The sequence below is a fragment of the Polyodon spathula genome, chromosome 4 (assembly GCF_017654505.1).
Source record: "Polyodon spathula isolate WHYD16114869_AA chromosome 4, ASM1765450v1, whole genome shotgun sequence".
Classification (NCBI taxonomy): Eukaryota; Metazoa; Chordata; class Actinopteri; order Acipenseriformes; family Polyodontidae; genus Polyodon; species Polyodon spathula.
In genome coordinates, this window is record NC_054537.1 from 48,849,050 (window position 1) to 48,855,049 (window position 6,000).

Below are 6,000 nucleotides of genomic sequence, written 5' to 3' on the forward strand. Positions count from 1 at the left end.
ATACATGGGCAAGGTTTAGAACATAAGAAAGTTTACAAACGAGAGGAAGCCATTCGGCCCATCTTGCTCGTTTGGTTGTTAGTAGCTTACTGATCCCAGAATCTCATCAAGCAGCTTCTTGAAGGATCCCAGGGTGTCAGCTTCAACAACATTACTGGGGAGTTGATTCCAGACCCTCACAATTCTCTGTGTAAAAAAGTGCCTCCTATTTTCTGTTCTGAATGCCCCTTTGTCTAATCTTCATTTGTGACCCCTGGTCCCTGTTTCTTTTTTCAGGCTGAAAAAGCCCCTTGGGTCGACACTGTCAATACCTTTTAGAATTTTGAATGCTTGAATTAGGTCGCCGCGTAGTCTTCTTTGTTCAAGACTGAACAGATTCAATTCTTTTAGCCTGTCTGCATATGACATGCCTTTTAAGCCCGGAATAATTCTGGTCGCTCTTCTTTGCACTCTTTCTAGAGCAGCAATATCCTTTTTGTAGCGAGGTGACCAGAACTGAACACAATATTCAAGATGAGGTCTTACTAATGCATTGTACAGTTTTAACATTACTTCCCTTGATTTAAATTCAACAATGTATCCAAGCATCTTGTTAGCCTTTTTTATAACTTCCCCCCATTGTCTAGATGAAGACATTTCTGAGTCAACAAAAACTCCTAGGTCTTTTTCATAGATTCCTCCTCCAATTTCAGTATCTCCCATATGATATTTATAATGTACATTTTTATTTCCTGCATGCAGTACCTTACACTTTTCTATATTAAATGTCATTTGCCATGTGTCTGCCCAGTTCTGAATCTTGTCTAGATCATTTTGAATGACCTTTGCTGCTGCAACAGTGTTTGCCACTCCTCCTACTTTTGTGTCGTCTGCAAATTTAACAAGTTTGCTTACTATACCAGAATCTAAATCATTAATGTAGATTAGGAATAGCAGAGGACCTAATACTGATCCCTGTGGTACACCGCTGGTTACCACACTCCATTCTGAGGTTTTTCCTCTAATCAGTACTTTCTGTTTTCTACATGTTAACCACTCCCTAATCCATGTACATGTATTTCCTTGAATCCCAACTGCGTTTAGTTTGAGAATTAAATCTTTTGTGCGGGACTTTGTCAAAAGCTTTCTGGAAATCTAAGTAAACCATGTCATATGCTTTGCAATTATCCATTATCGATGTTGCATTGTGAGGCGAGAGTGTATTAAATGGAATGTCCAGACAGTAATTTATGTGTACAGAAATAAAATAATTTATTTTTATTTTCTATACACAACAAAATGATTAAATAACAAAAGAAAACAAAATGGTGTGAGGGAAGGAGTGCAGGGGTGGAATCCAAAACAAACTGTGATGACTCGTCTTTAATTTGTCTTCGTGGTGACCATACATAAACAAAAAAAAGACAAAAGAAATGTTAGTGTTTCAAAAATCCCGCTGCACAAAACCAGACTCTCCCTCCACCCGTTACTCCTCCTACTTTACTTTCGGACCAACCCCGAACACAGTAGTACGTTCCCTTTAGTATGTAATGTCCCGCCTCTGTAGTCAGTGGAACACCAATCCCCAACCGACACGTGTCCTTCTCCTTCACTTGACTCCAGTGGCTGGAAGTTACATACTCGTACTTCCGCCCCTCACCAAGGTGCCGCCCCTCAAAAGATGACTTTTGCCATGGTCACGAGATCTTGGTAAGGGAAGTCCCGAGTTGGTTTGATGCCACCTACTGTCGGGAGGCTGAATCACAGACCGAAACCCCTTTGACTCATCACATATCCCACCCCTCAGAGTGGAGCCGAAGGAACACTCGGAAACCTCTAACCCTTCCCTTTTCCCTCCCTCCCGGGAAAAAAAATCAGCATTTTGATGTAACTTACCCGCACGATACCTTATTTGAAAGGCGAAGGGTTGGAGCGCCAGGTACCACCGCGTAATCCTAGCGTTTGAATCCTTCATCGTGTCTAACCACTTTAAAGAAGCGTGATCTGTGATGAGTACAAAGGGTCGTCCCAGAAGATAGTATTTTAAAGATTCCACTGCCCATTTCACTGCCAGGCATTCTTTCTCCACTACCGAATACCTCTGTTCTCTGGGCAGTAACTTCCGACTGATGTATAGTATCGGGTGTTCTATACCATCTCTCTCCTGGGACAGAACCGCCCCCAGACCAGTCTGCGATGCATCTGTCTGCAGGACGAACTCTCGGCTGAAATCCGGGCTTATTAATGCTGGGGCCTGACTCAAATTAGTTTTAATAGATTCAAAGGCTGTCTGACACTCTGCACTCCACTTAATTTTATTTGGAGCGTTCTTTTTAGTGAGATCAGTGAGAGGGGCGGCTATAGTGGAAAAGTGTGGAATAAAGCGGCGGTAATAACCAGCCAACCCTAACAGTGATCTCACCTGGGTTTTCGTGGTAGGTACCGGTGAATCCAACAAAGCCTGGACTTTTGAAACCAACGGTTTCACTCTACCCTTACCCATTATGAAACCTAAATATTTAGTTTCTTCTTTTCCAATAGCGCACTTTGCCATGTTCGCTGTGAGCCCCGCCCTCCTCAGAGACTGTAAGACGGCTTCTAATCTAGTCAAATGTTCTCTCCAGGAAGAACTATAAATGACTACATCATCGATATACGCAGCTGCATACTCTCGATGAGGTTGTAAAACCCTGTCCATTAGTCTCTGAAAAGTAGCAGGCGCTCCATGAAGTCCGAACGGCATAGTACAAAATTGAAAAAGACCCTCTGGGGTTGAAAATGCCGTTTTCTCACGAGAGGCTTTCGTTAATGGAATTTGCCAATATCCTTTCGTCAGATCCAGAGTTGAAATAAACCGAGCTTGCCCCAGTTTGTCTAAGAGTTCATCTACTCGAGGCATGGGATATGCATCAAACTTGGAGATAGCATTCACCCTCCTAAAATCGATACATAATCGTAGTGACCCATCTGGCTTGTCTATTGGTACTATTGGGCTACACCACTCACTTCGGGAAGGTTCAATTACCCCAAGTTTCAACATACACTCCACCTCCCTTCGAACAGAATCTCTCCGACTCTCTGGAATGCGATACGGTCTCTGTCTAACTCTTAGACCTGGCGGAGTGATAATAGCATGTTCGATCAAATGCGTTCTTCCAGGCACGTTAGAAAACACATCACTGAACATTTTAATTAGATTGCTTACCTCTTCACGCTGATCAGGAGTTAATTGTTCCCCCATCGGGACCTCAATTGCTGACTCTGACTCAATTGAGGGTCCAAAATCCTCTCCCTCCTGTACAGGAGATATAAAATGGACTTCCCGTTCTTTCCACGGTTTCAGGAGATTAACATGATAAATTTGACTTTCTTTCCGACGCCCAGGCTGTCGGATCTCATAATTGACTTTACCAATTGCTCGAATAACCTGAAAGGGACCCTGCCATTTAGCAAACAACTTAGATTCCGATGAGGGCAACAATAACAACACTTTGTCTCCAGGTCGAAAGTTCCGAATTCTTGCATTTTTATTGTAGCTTTGTTGCTGCTTCTGCTGTGCCGCTTTGAGATTGTCATGTGCCAATCGACCGACTAATTCTAAGCGATCGCGTAACTGCAACACGTATTTTACTACATTTTTAGACTCCTTTGACTGTTCTTCCCAGCCTTCTCTTATGAGATCCAAGATACCCCGCGGCTGCCGACCGTACAAGAGCTCAAACGGGGAAAACCCCGTTGAGGATTGTGGTACCTCGCGAACTGCAAAGAGCAAGTAGGGAAGCAGTTTAGCCCAATTGCGTTTTTCTTGATCTACAAAGCGGCGCAACATATTTTTCAAAGTCTGATTAAATCGTTCAACAAGCCCATCCGTTTGTGGATGAAAAACTGAGGTTCTAATTGAACGAATTTTCAATAATTTATATAGTTGCTGAATACAGTCTGACATAAAATTAGTGCCCTGATCAGTGAGAATTTCTTTCGGGATTCCCACCCTAGAGAATATTTTTACCAATTCATTCGCTACAGCTATTGCATTCATAGAGCGTAAGGGAACAGCTTCTGGATATCTCGTTGCGTAGTCCACTACTACTAAAATATACCGATATCCTGACTCTGTTCCCTCCAGAGGGCCTACTAAATCTACACCAATCCTTTCAAACGGTACCCCAATAATTGGAAGTGGAACCAGAGGTGCGGGGCGAACTGACTTAGGGGCAGCTAATTGACATTCAGGACACTCCGATACATACTTCCGCACAAGACCATAAACCCCAGGCCAAAAAAACCGGGCCAGAATTCGTTCCTGAGTCTTTTCAGTTCCCAAATGACCTGAAAATGGAATGTCATGCGCCAATCTCATGATTTCTGACTGAAAAGGCCTAGGAACCAATAACTGTTTTACGAGCTGTCCCGTCCCGGGAGCCCGGGTTATTCTATATAATAAGTGCCCAGATACAGAAAAATGCGGAAATACCACCGGTTGTCCTTCCTGCATATCCTTCCCCTCGATATATCTAACCCGTTTCCAAGCATACTGTAACGTGGGATCATTTTGTTGTTCATATCCCAAGTCAATATCTCGGTCCCAATGGTTAGGTACACAGAGAGGAGTGTCTTTTATTACATGACCTTCCACCTCAGTAACCTCGCAGCCCCGGTTACACTGAATACCTACTCCCTTTCCTTGCCGTTTCAGCGATTGGTTTACTTTTGTGTCAGACCCCTCCCCTTGTCGTCTCAGAGTTCCCTCATATTTTTCCACCCGACGCTCTCTTTTTGTTTTTCTTGGGCGGATTTTAGGGTTAAACAGGTCGGATTGCAACGGAAAAATCTCGCCAATTGTTTTCTCCTGTTGCTTTAATTGTCCCCTGGTAGAAACTAAGACCATTTCCCGACCTAAAATACGATCAAAAAACGGCCAGTCTCTTCCCAGGAGAACAGGGTATGGTAAACATTGCGCTACAGCCACTTTAACGCAAGCTGAATAATCACCTACAATAAGTCTAACTTTAGTGGTGGGATAAACCCGAGTTTCTCCATGAATACAGGAGATAGCCACTTTACCCTGTGGCTCCCAGGCTACCCCATCCAAGAGAGCTTGCCGAATCAATGTTTGTGCACACCCAGAGTCCGCAAATGCGTAAGTACTCTTTCCCCCGACCTGTACTCTTAACTGATAAGGGCCCTCCCGACATTCCCCAGTGTTCCTACCTGTTACTGCTGACCAGGATCTTGTCGCCAGGTCCACCTTTATTACTGGACAATTCCTGGCAATGTGTCCAGGCTCATTACATTGGTAGCACACTTGGTTAGGAGGCATCAACGGAGTTAATCTGTCCTGCGAGTCCGCGACCGGCAGGTTAGGGGGATTCTCTCTCGCCCAGGATGGGGCTAACCTCGACCTCCATGGTCTGAAGGTCCGGTTACCCCCTCTGGGCTTCATTGGTTGGTTGGTCCGAGTTAGTTTAGGGGCAGGAGTGGGGTCTGACCCGGCACCTTCGTTTGCGTCTTCGTAGGCCTCCGCCAGGAGGAGGGCATCCTCGAGAGTGGTAGGTCTATTCCTCTTAATCCACTCTCGATTCCCTGGCGGTAGTATAGACGCAAACTGTTCTATAACTATTTTCTGCACCAGTTCTTGGGGTGTATGTTCTTCTGGCCGCAGCCACCGGGTGCACTGATCTAAAAGATATTGTCCCGCAACCCGGGGCCGCATCCCCTTGGACAGCTGGTATTCCCGAAAACGGCGCCGGTATGTTTCCTCCGTGATCCCGAGGCGTGAGAGAATGGCTTCTTTAACTTTGACATAGTCCCCTGCATTCGTGGCCGTCAGGGCTCGATACGCTGCCTGAGCTTCCCCTGTCAGGCAGGGTGCCAATTTCATGGCCCAGTGTTCCCTAGGCCACTCTGCAGCCTCTGCCACTCTCTCAAACGTAATCAAGAAAGCCTCGGGATCATCTTCCGAGGTCATCTTCTGAAGATTAGGCTGAGCTGCAAACATCCGGGCAACCGCTCTCTCTGATG